The sequence below is a fragment of the Macaca nemestrina genome, chromosome 15, assembly GCF_043159975.1.
Source record: "Macaca nemestrina isolate mMacNem1 chromosome 15, mMacNem.hap1, whole genome shotgun sequence".
Taxonomy (NCBI): domain Eukaryota; kingdom Metazoa; phylum Chordata; class Mammalia; order Primates; family Cercopithecidae; genus Macaca; species Macaca nemestrina.
The window spans coordinates 11,121,243-11,133,955 of NC_092139.1; positions in this window are offsets into that span (position 1 = coordinate 11,121,243).

Consider the following 12,713-nt stretch of genomic DNA (forward strand, 5'->3'; position numbering starts at 1 on the left):
CGCCCGCCTCGGCCTCCCAAAGTGCTGGGATTACAGGCTTGAGCCACCGCGCCCGGCCAAGATTGTCTTTTTTTTGAGATGGAGTCTCGCTCTGTCGCCCAGGCTGGAGTGCCTTGGCATGATCTGGGCTCATGGCAACCTCTGCCTCCCAGGTTCAAGCGATTCTCCTGCCTCAGCCTCCTGAGTAGCGGGGATTACAGGCACACACCACCATGCCCGGCTAATTTTTTGTATTTCTAGTAGAGACAGGGTTTCATTATGATGTCCAAGCTGGTTTTAAACTCCTGACCTCAAGTGATCCACTAGCCTCAGGCTCCCAAAGTGCTGGGATTACAGGCGTGACCCACCGCGCCTGGCCTAAAGATTGTCTTTGACTTGAATTATTTGAATGACTGTTCTCAATTTACCCCTTCATTATGCCCGGAAATCGGAAAGAAGAAATGTGTAGATTGCTTCAAATAATCTCTGAGCTATTATTATGTCTCAGGCATTGTTCTAAATGCTTACGACAAAATCCTGCCCTCATGGAGCAGACATTTTAGGCTGAAGAGAGAGATACTGGCTGGGCGTAGTGGCTCACACTTGTAATTCCAGTACTTTGGGAGGCCAAGGTGGGAAGATCACTTAGACCCAAGAGTTCGAGACCAGCCTGGGCAACAAGGTGAAACCTCTGTTTCTACAAAAAATTTAACAATAAAAAAATGAATAATTTTTAAAAAAGAGACAGATAAGAAAAATACATATTGAGTGAGACTTTAAGTGCTGTCTAGAGGCATCTATATATCCCATCTATGATGTTTTACAGATGTTATTTACCTGGTGACTGCCAAATACTCCCAATATAATCTTAATTATCTTTTTTTTTTTTTTTTTTTTTCTTTTTTTTTTGAGACGGAGTCTCGCTCTGTCGCCCAGGCTGGAGTGCAGTGGCGCGATCTCGGCTCACTGCAAGCTCCGCCTCCTGGGTTTACGCCATTCTCCTGCCTCAGCCTCCTGAGTAGCTGGGACTACAGGCGCCCGCCACCGCGCCCGGCTAATTTTTTATATTTTTAGTAGAGACGGGGTTTCACCGTGGTCTCGATCTCCTGACCTTGTGATCCGCCCGCCTCGGCCTCCCAAAGTGCTGGGATTACAGGCGTGAGCCACCGCGCCCGGCTAATTATCTTTTTTTAATAGCACACGGAGCTGGGTGCAGTGGCTCACGCCTGTAATCCCAGCATTTTGGGAGGCTGAGGCAGGAGGATCACCTGAGGTCGGGAGTTCAAGACCAGCCTGACCAACATGGAGAAACCCTTTCTCTACTAAAAACACAAAATTAGCCAGGCATAGTGGTGCATGCCTGTAATCCCAGGTACTTGGGATGCTGAGGCAGGAGAATTGCTGGAACCCAGGAGGTGGAGGTTACAGTGAACAGAGATCGTGCCATTGCACCCCAGCCTGGGCAACAAGAGTGAAACTCCATCTCAAAAAAAAAAAAAAAAAAAAAAAAAAACCGGAAAAAGAAATAGCACAGGGAATACTGACCACATTTCTGCCTTTATTCAGTTCAGATTGATAAATATTTGTTGAGCTCCGACAAGCAGGGAGAGGGACAAGGTGAACCAGCCCTTTCCTGCCCCTAAGGAGCAGCACAGCCACCAAGTAAACACATCATTTCAATATACTGTGGTAGCCCCAGATAGAGGGAACTAAAAGTTGCTACAAAAACATGAATGCTATCTAAAAACTCCTGCATTTTCTCTTGAAGCATTTGAAGGAGTTCATCTGAAAAAGATGCCAAAAAGCCAAGAATCCAGCATCTACGTGATCTGAGGAGGGAGCAGGGACAGGTAGGGAGGAACCACCAGCTCTTGGATATTCCCAGATGCTAAAAGGTAAAGTGAATTCTTCCATAAGGATGTGTCTATCTAGCTAAGTCTGCAAAGCCTCCCCACAGTAAATCTGAAGTTGAGAATGCCAAAGTATTTGCTTCCATCTAACTCTTTGACGGACGAATAGAATACAAAAATAAAAACATCTCTCTTCGGCCGGGCGCGGTGGCTCAAGCCTGTAATCCCAGCACTTTGGGAGGCCGAGACGGGCGGATCACAAGGTCAGGAGATCGAGACCAGCCTGGCTAATACGGTGAAACCCCGTCTCTACTAAAAAATACAAAAAACTAGCCGGGTGAGGTGGCGGGCGCCTGTAGTCCCAGCTACTCGGGAGGCTGAGGCAGGAGAATGGCGTAGACCCGGGAGGCGGAGCTTGCAGTGAGCTGAGATGCGGCCACTGCACTCCAGCCTGGGGACAGAGCGAGACTCCGTCTCAAAAAAAAAAAAAAACAAAAAACAAACAAAAAAAAACTCTCTTCTATGTAATCTTTTTCCTCTTTTCAAAATCTTTTAAACAACATGCCTCTTTACTGTGGAATCTGTTCTATTGATTTGTTTTAATAAAAGATCTCTCTCCTAAAGAAAGGAAAGCCATCTTTGATCTGACTTAACAAAAAGATCTAATCAGACAATAAAATCTATGAAGGAAAAAAAGAAAAAGAGGCAAGCTTCTTTGAGCCACATCAAATATATGAAAGAGAAAATACTTCATTTAAATGCTAAAAACTAACACAAAACAGCTTGAAATGTAATAACCTCTGCTGAATAAGTGAAACCACATGTTGATCTGACATGAGTTTGTAAGACACAATTAAAGGTCACTTCGTGTACAAACATCTCATTCTGAAGTGAGAAGCTTGAATTGCTGTCAGTATTTTTGGCCACCACGGGGCAGGTGCTCCCACCTGGCACAAACCACGTGGATGACCCCAAAGGGAATGAAGGTGATACTCCACAAACTGGAAGCTTCAAATCTAGCCGCACCAGGAAATGTTCAGCCCTGGATTTCAGCTGTTTCTGCCTTGATGTCCTAGCAAAGAGGACTAAATAAATATGAGAATCCTTGCTGTTTTAGCAAGCCCATGGAAGTGGATTTACTTCAAAAACTAAAGCACGGCTTCCTTTCTGCTCTATCCATCTTTATGACCCACCAGGGTCCTAGGAGAGCAGACGTTTGGGTGTTGCAGCCAGAGAGTCACATTTGGAAACGTCTTCCAGCAGCTGGGATGTTTCAATTCAAGACTCTTTAGGGGAACACAGGGTATTTGGAAAGTGACTTTAAAATGCCCTGGCCTCCAGGCCTATCTCCTCTTACCAAATCCCTTTAAGAAAGGATGTGCTGGGGAAAGACTTCAAAGTCTTTCAAAAGGGAAATCACATCTTGAAAGCTTTTCTCAGAATGAGAAAGAAACACATTATTTGATTTGAAAGAGAAGTAAATCTTAAAACAGCAATGAAGGAGGATCAAAGAATAGGTTCATGTGAACTTAAGAAGTGATCCTTTCCAGCGGAACGTGATTTTACTCTTTCCGATGCCCTCAACGCATTTGGAGGATTGTTAAGTTTACTCGAGAATCAAAATAAAGAAGCGAGCCAGCGTTCCAGAAAATCACGTGGTCTCCCCCGCCCCCCAATCTATTTTACAGCCCTCTCCCGCTTCGAACTCGCGCCAGGCTGTGCGCACCGACTTCGCGCGCGCGGCAGGGATGCTGCGGCCACTCGCGTGGCTGTTGTTGCTGCTGCTGCGTGGAGGTAAGCCGGGCCTTGCACACCCGGGGCAATTCCGTGGTTGGAGAAGGACGAAAATGGCTGAGAAAAGGACCGAAGAAAGCCTTTAGGGTGGGCCCCCATTTCTTCCTGCCCCGCCCACACCCTGCCACACTCTCCAGCCGTCCCCTCCCCCCGCCTTGCTCTTTGGACCTGACCGGTGAAAAACTCAAGTAATACCTAAATAGGTTCTTCTTGCAAAAAAGTAAACTCTCAAAGCAAAACAAAACAAAAATTTGTTAGGGGAGAAATCATCTGTGAGATGCCCATTTCCATTCTAGCTCCCTCTTGCCTTTCTGTTTCCCTAAATTTTATTCTCTATCGATAGACACAAAGATGTGGATATTACCTATAGACATATATTTAAAATTGTATTTATTTCTTAAAGACACTTTCATAATTTAATATAGAAAGGAATTCATAAACTTAAGAGCGGGCCGGGCGCGGTGGCTCAAGCCTGTAATCCCAGCACTTTGGGAGGCCGAGACGGGCGGATCACGAGGTCAGGAGATCGAGACCATCCTGGTTAACACGGTGAAACCCCGTCTCTACTAAAAAATACAAAAAAAAAAAAAAACCTAGCTGGGCGAGGTGGCGGGCGCCTGTAGTCCCAGCTACTCGGGAGGCTGAGGCAGGAGAATGGCGTGAACCCGGGAGGCGGAGCTTGCAGTGAGCTGAGATCCGGCCATTGCACTCCAGCCTGGGTGACAGAGCGAGACTCCGAATCAAAACAAAAACAAAAACAAAACAAACTTAAGAGCGGAAGTTGTCACATACATAAAAAGCAACCAGGCCGGGCGCGGTGGCTCAAGCCTGTAATCCCAGCACTTTGGGAGGCCGAGACAGGCGGATCACGAGGTCAGGAGATCGAGACTATCCTGGCTAACACGGTGAAACCCCATCTCTACTAAAAAGTACAAAAAATTAGCCGGGCGAGGGGGCGGGCGCCTGTAGTCCCAACTACTCGGGAGGCTGAGGCAGGAGAATGGCGTAAATCCCGGAGGCGGAGCTTGCAGTGAGCTGAGATCCGGCCACTGCACTCCAGCCTGGGCGACAGAGCGAGACTCCGTCTCAAAAAAAGTAAAAATAAAAAACAACCCATACTTTTTGATCAACAAAATCACTGATTCGGCTGGGCGCGGTGGCTCAGGCCTGTAATCCCAGCACTTTGGGAGGCCGAGGCAGGCGGATCACGAGGTCAGGAGATCGAGACCATCCTGGCTAACAGGGTGAAACAAACCCCGTCTCAACTAAAAATACAAAAAATTAGCCAGGCGTGGTGGCGGGCCCCTGTAGTCCCAGCTACTCGGGAGGCTGAGGCAGGAGAATGGTGTGAACCCGGGAGGCGGAGCTTGCAGTGAGCCGAGATCGTGCCACTGCACTCCAGCCTTGGCTACAAAGCGAGACACTGTCTCAAAAAAAAAAAAAAAAAAAAAAAAAAAAATCACTGATTCTTTTGCAAAGTCCAATAAAATTAAGTTTAAGTCCGTTGGTAAGAATGAGTAAGAAAAACAAGAGGGAACATACTTATAAACAACACCAAGAATAAAAGTAGATACATAATTACACATACAGAGCTGGGTGAGGTGGCTCACACCTGTAATCTCAGGACTTTGGGAGGCCAAGGTGGACGGATCACCTAAGGTCAGGAGTTCCAGAAAAACCTAGCCAACATGGCAAAACCCCGTCTCTACTAAAAATACTAAAATTAGCCGGGTGTGGGGGTGCATGCTTGTAAGTTTACACCCAGTTACTCGGGAGGCTGAGGCATGAGAATTCCTTGAGCCCGGGAAGCAGAGGTTACAGTGAGCCGAGATCACACCACTGCACTCCAGTCAGGGAGACAGAGCAAGACTGTGTCTCAAATAATAATAATAATAGTAATTACACATACAGAGCAGCCTTTTGAAGTGTTTTTTTTTTTTTTTTTTTTTTTTTTTTGAGGCGGAGTCGTCACTCTGTCGCCCAGGCTGGAGTGCAGTGGCACCATCTCGGCTCACTGCAAGCTCCGCCTCCCGGGTTCGCGCCATTCTCCTGCCTCAGCCTCCGGAGTAGCTGGGACTACAGGCGCCCGCCACCGCGCCCGGCTAATTTTTTGTATTTTAGTAGAGACGGGGTTTCACCGTGTTAGCCAGGATGGTCTCGATCTCCTGACCTCGTGATCTGCCCGCCTCGGCCTCCCAAAGTGCAGGGATTACAGGCGTGAGCCACCGCGCCCGGCCTGAAGTTTTAAGGGACTGTTTTCTACAGCTGTGTACTGTTTGGCTCGAAAACCTAGCTTTGTCTAAGGAGAAAAAACGAATTACCAAAACCAGCCCAATCCAGGTGCTGTATTTACACCTGAAAGTATTCCTTTTCTTTACCTGCTTGCTTGATGTAATATACATTAAATAGCCACTGTGGAAAATCACAGGAAATTTTAATATTTTCATTAGAAGCTTATTAGTTAATCCAACTGTAGCCTGGAGAAAGTTGCTGCATTAACAGTTTCTTAACAGACAAAAAACGACCACGAAAACAATGGCTAGTCTTTATTTGGGGCTTACTCCATACCAAACAAACATATTAGCATATTTGGCCTTCATAATGCCGCGTAAGGCTTGATACCATTGTTATACCCATTTTATAGATGGCAAAACTGAAGTGTGAAGAGGTGCCCAAGGTGACACAGCTTCAAGGGGCAGAATGGGGATCCCAATGGAGAGAAGCCGTGACTGTTTAAAGTGTCATTCAAAGACTACATTACATCATAGGAGAATCCACCTATATCTTCCCTTATCACCTTTTAACTGGGAACCGCGCCGGGCGCGGTGGCTCACGCCTGTAACCCCAGCACTTTGGGAGGCCGAGGCGGGCGGATCACGAGGTCAGGAGATTGAGACCATCCTGGCTAACACGGTGAAAACCCGTCTCTACTAAAAATACAAAAAATTAGCCGGGCGCGGTGGCGGGCGCCTGTAGTCCCAGCTACTCGGAGGCTGAGGCAGGAGAATGGCGTGAACCTGGGAGGTGGAGCTTGCAGTGAGCCGAGATGGCGCCACCGCACCCCAGCCTGGGCGACACAGCGAGACTCTGTCTCAAAAAAACAAAACAAAACAAAACAAACAAAAAAACTGAGAACCGCATAATTGTGCCATGAATAGCGCACCTATCTTACATAGATGGTCTTTAGCAAGAGCGTGAATTTAAGGTAGCAAAAATATTAAATGCCCTCAAGGAAGATGACTAAAAGATTTGAGGAAACTGAGGGAGTGTCAGCTAGGGTGAGGTTTACTTAATTGGAGATTTAGGGGATAAGTATAAAAAGAAAATGTTAGCCTATACCTGGCATCCCAGAAACATCGATGTAGTTTAGCTATCGAGATCATTATATTATTGTCATGATTAATCTATTTCTCCCTAGTTTTAATTTTTTTTAATTTCTGTTCTTCTTTCTCCCTTCTCTTTCCCCCTTCTTTCTTCCCATATCAAAAGGACTAAATGTTAATCCACTCAAAAGACCTGATTGGGTATAAATACCATATTTGCATTCCAAAAGAAAAGAATTATCGTGCCACAGCTATTGAGTGTAGGTAATGAGGATCCCGGTCCTCTTCAGCTCCTCTCCTCCTCACCTCTCTGCTCCCTCCCATCACAAGCAGCTGTTTGCACTCCCTCTCCCCTGCCTACCTCCTCATCCAGAGGAAGCACATGTGGAAGAAATTCATGGAGTCCTGAGCCCAAAGTCATTGAGGTCTATTTCAGTGAATATTATAGAATATAATACGAATATTACAGATTGTTAAGTCTCTGATTGTTCTACGTGGTTGCAAACCCCTCCTGGCTGGAATCCAGTTTCCACCTTTTTTTGTACATGAACATTCCTATTTGTTCATAGAGAAAGTTTTAAAATACCCTAGTAACCGAAAACAGAAAATACACTTTGAGAAAATTATTGTAGGTTTAATTTATACAGGACTTGAATTACACTTCTTTTTCTGTTTTGTTTTGTTTTTTGCTTTGCTTTGATTTTTTTTTTTTTTTTTTTTTTTTTTTTTTTGTGGTTTTGGTCCTAAAGATTCTACGTATGTGTATTATCTGATTCAGATCCCACTGCCATTAGCTGCAGGGAAAGTCCATTCTTTGAATGGCAGCTTGTTGCTTTCTGTTGAAGGGCATATCTGTCTCTTTCAAAGTAATATGAAAAACACAAGCCATTTTTGCTTTCTTGAAAGCACAATTCCAGTGGCTTTTTAAATAACTAAACTTCGCTTTGGGCAGAAGTAAAATAATAATAATAATAATAGCCTGCATTTATTCCATAAGATCTGTAGAACTTTAGAGCGGACAGTTTATAACAACTTGGTTACATGTTTTGTTTTGTTTTTTTGTTTTAGGTAAAGTTGGTGCCTTCAGCTACTTCAGAAATCCTTCTATTGGTAGTGTGATGTTTCCATATGACCTTTCCAAATCTTTTATAATCATGTGAGCTTTGTTGTAAATGTGAAACCAATCAAAAAGGAGGAATATGTTGGTGTTTTGCCTGTATTTTATAGTTTTTCTTTCTCAAGCACGTTATTTTTAGAGGACACACATTAAGCAACTTGTTTCTGAATTAAAGTATTGCTCAATCTGTTTGCTTTCTTAAGAATTGCCTTAAACCACTAAACTATGTATGTGTAGGGTTCTGGTTTTGAGCAAGTCAGTAATGAACTTTTAAAGTTCAGTCTACCAAGATGAGTCAATGTGATTGATTTATTAATTAGCAAAAGCCATCCTCTGAAATTACCTTGCATTAATCACAATTCATGCAAAATATATCCAATTAGTCTTAAGATGTGAGTTTGACAAACTATCCTTTCTTCAGAGACTACAGTCAATTTTAATAACCTTTGCTGGATAAATCATTAATGTTCAGCCTGAAATGATGAGTGGCTGAGGAAATTCCAAAAAGTACAACAGGCCTATTCCTCCAGCAAAGCTGAAAACTAGGTAAAATGGAGACAAGACGGCTGGGTAAAGCAGGAAACAAGATTCTGACAATTCTGGATAGTCTAGTATTTGCTGCCACTTGCACTGAAGGAATTGACTCTAATTGGATTCTTCTGAGTCGAGGGCTGGCGAAAATACACAGAAGCAAATGTGTGGGGAAACCCAAGCTGCCAGAGCCAACCTTTTAAAGGACAGCTAATACCTGTCTGGGGCCAAAATAAATGAATCCATTGGTTAAAAAGGTTGGGCTGACTAGTCATTTGGACTCCTGAACGTCATCCTTTTTTGCATGCTCCAAAACCCCCGTGTTTGCAAAATCAGACACATTCAACTAAATTAAAAATCACGTCTTCCAGTGGACCTATTTTACAGATGAGGAAACAGAAACCCTCAAGGTTAAGTGCAATATTTATTATGTGGTAAATTCAGGACCAGAATCCAAAGATCTTCAAGTAAGCTAAATAACTTCTCTCAGCCCGAGTATCCCTTTCTATAATGATAGAGCTGGAATAAACAAAATTGTATGGTTTCCAATTCTAAAGTGTTGTGGTTTTAGTATCTGGATTCCAAGACTACTTTCTCAATAACCTCACTGTGCGTAAGTATTTACGTATGGATAAACATATAAAAATAGATATATATGTGTGAAACTTTACAGTGAAAATTCTATAGGAACAAAGTTTAGGGGATTCAGGTTTAAATAATATACATATGACCAACTTTTTAAAACGTGTATAATATGTTCACTTCCTATTACTACATGTGGGTATTTTTTTGACCTACTGACTACATAAGAGAAAAAAAAAAAGGAAGCCAGATATTTCTGGAGATGTTAAATTCCCCATTCTTTAGATTAAATGAAAATGATTAGAGACATATGGTGGATTTTTTAAAAATCCACCTCTCCTTTTATTGGAAAGATTTAAATATCTCTAACTCTGTTCGAAAAATGCTGAACCGTGTCAAACCCAAGTAATCAAACAGTGAGTTTTACTAAATTCATCTCCTAAAGATAGTGCAGTGCCAGTGGAGTGTGCTTCCTGAATTATCTTGTGAGCCCAAGTGATTAATGAGAAATGAAGGCAGGGCTAAGCTTCAGCGAGGTTTCACAAAAAAGCAGAAAATGCCCATAGATAATGTTACTGGGGGAAATTCTCTCCCTTCTGGAGGTGCTCAACCTTTTACTAAGTAAACTACAAAACTCTTTCGTATTAATGAACTATCAAGTACTTGGGGTTATTAAAGAGAAAGAAAGAGAGCAAGAGAGAGAGAGAGAGAGCTCTGTCTTAGACTAGGAAAATACTACATGTATTAGGAGAAGGGGTAGTTTGGGGAGACAACTCTTGGAAAAGAGTTTTCTGCTTCCTTAACTTTGAAACTCTTAACTCTTGATCAGTCAACACTTAGCCAGTTTCAGTTCTGTAATTAAGGAAGTAAAACCCTGAATCTGGAGCACTCCTGGTGAATCCTGACTGGTATCTGCCCAAGTTGCCCTCTGGCCAGGGATCCTCACTCAGCATTCAAAAAGGAAAGCTGCCTTGGAAGTTCTTTATTACTTATTTGGAGGGTTTTTTACTACTTATTTATTTATTTTGAGACGGAGCCTCTGTCGCCCAGGCTGGAGTGCAGTTAACAGGATCTCAGCTCACAGCAACCTCTGCCTCCCCGGTTCAAGCAATTTTCCTGCCTCAGCCTCCCAAGTAGCGGGATTACAGGCATGTGCCACCACACCCAGCTAATTTTTGTATTTTCAGTAGGGACTGAGTTTTGTCATGTTGACCAGGCTGGTCTCGAACTCCTGACCTTAGGTGATCCGCTGGTGTCAGCCTCCCAAAGTGCTGGGATTACAGGCCTCAGCCACCTCATTCCACCCCCCTCACCCGCCCCGCGGTTCTTTAAATGCTGCACTCTGAACAAAATATATTTCGGCGAATGTTACCTTTTAGAATGAACTAATAGAGTGACTGAACTTAATTTAACTTTTTCCTTTTGTTTTGAAGGCCTCTGGGGAAGTTGATAAAGTTATAATGTATCGTTTTGCAAGGGACATTCCAAAAAAGCAGTTTAATTTTTTTGTTTTTAAAGACAAGCAAAGGTCATAGAGACCAACTCAAGTTTGTTTTTTGTTTTTTGTTTTTGTTTTTTTTGAGACGTACTTTCACTCTTGTTGCCCAGGCTAGAGTGGTGCAGTGGCATGATCTTGGCTCATTGCAATCCTCTGCCTCTCGGGTTCAAGTGATTCTTCTGCCTCAGCCTCCCAAGTAGCTGGGCCTACAGGCGCACGCCACCATGTCCGGCTAATTTTTATAATTTTAGTAGAGACGGGGTTTCACCATATTGGCCAAGCTGGTCTTGAACTCCTGACCTCGTGATCCGCCCTCCTAGGCCTCCCAAAGTGCTGGGATTACAGGTGAGAGCCACTGCGCCCGGCCCCAACTCAACTTTTAATTTAACTTTGGGAAGGCTGTTTTGAAAGGAGGGGTTATATTTTAAAATTTGGAGTCTTTTGAGTTATTTGTCAAAAATGCATAGTTTGACAAATAATTTTAAGTATATAATAATACAGAAATGAACTCTAATTGTAAAAGACAATTCAATATGGAGTAAAAGGTTTATGAAGAGATTGATTTCATAAGGGGCATCTGAAACTAATCAATGAGTATGCTCAATCCAAGGTCAGGGGCGGTGGCTCACACCTATAATCCCAGCACTTTAGGAGGTGGAGGCAGGCTGATCACCTGAGGTCAGAAGTTTGAGACTAACCTGGCCAACATGGTGAAACCCCATCTCTACTAAAAATACAAACATTAGCCGGATGTGCTGGCCCATACCTGTAATCCCAGCTACTTGGGAAGCTGAGGTATGGGAGGCTGAGGTACGAGAATCACTTGAACCAGGGAGATAGAGGTTACAGTGAGCCAAGATCGCGCCACTGCACTCCAGCCTGGGAGACAGTGAGACCCCGTCTCAAAAAAAAAACAAAAAAACCCCCAAAAAACAAAAAAACAAACAACAACAACAAAAAATGCTCGAAGACAAGTCCAGGGAACTAGGTGGTAAATTTCCAAGTGGAAACACCCTAATCCTGAAATGCAATTCTCAGTCCACAACTTGCTGTATGCGTGAGCTCCATTATTTATTTTTTAAATTGATTTTTTAGCAACCAGCTGAGGCCTCTGCTTCCTTCAAGTATGCAACTATCATAGTTACTTCCTTCTACTTCTTCCCTCCCATGGGCCCAGAGGGCAAACACAAAAATTTCCCCCCTGATAAATGCTGATAGCAGTGTGAGAATAGCTGCTTTTCCCCAAGCTTGGACAGGCTTTTTCTCAATTTCAATATGTATCGGCTCTTACTGACTAACCCTGGCTTTGCAAACCCTTGCGTGGCTGGAAGGACTTACCTCCTGCAAAACAGAATGGTGGTGTTAAGAATTTTAGCTTGCAGATAAACACATTTAAATGCAGTCATAGCTCTCGAACACTGCCCTCCCAATTTAATATTTAATTTCTCCCAGATACACAGTAAACTTGAAATGGTCTTTAAAAATAAATATTAAAAAAATTTAAAAGCACTAAAAGCTTTAAGGATACATGTCCAGATTACCCTCTAAAGAGTCGTTTACCAAACAAAACAAAACACAACGTTCACAGAGATTAATGACAGGGGACCTAAATCGAGAACTGTATAGTATCATAAATGATCATGATAACCGACAAAACTGAGTTAGCATCAGCTTGAGACCTCACAGGTAAAGAAGGAAACAAACAAAAAAAAGTCTACTGTGTGAAAAGTGTTTAAACATCGACTGCTGTGAAAAGGGGTATAAAAATAAAACCAAAGAGGTGGAAGAACTGTTTTCTGTGTGCAGTGGGAAAGTTTACACAGATGACAAATTGTCATGTGGCGACGTCCCAACAACATTCAAAAGTCTGTTTCCTTAGATCAAAAAGGACAGACACAAGCCCAACATTTATATTAATATCTGCGCTGGTTGGTCATTGTCTCTCTTCCCCAGAGTAATTATATGCTGCATCCATGGAGCAATGTGTCTAATACCTTAATTCTCGGAGTACAAAGACCAGTGGGGTCATATGACGTTGC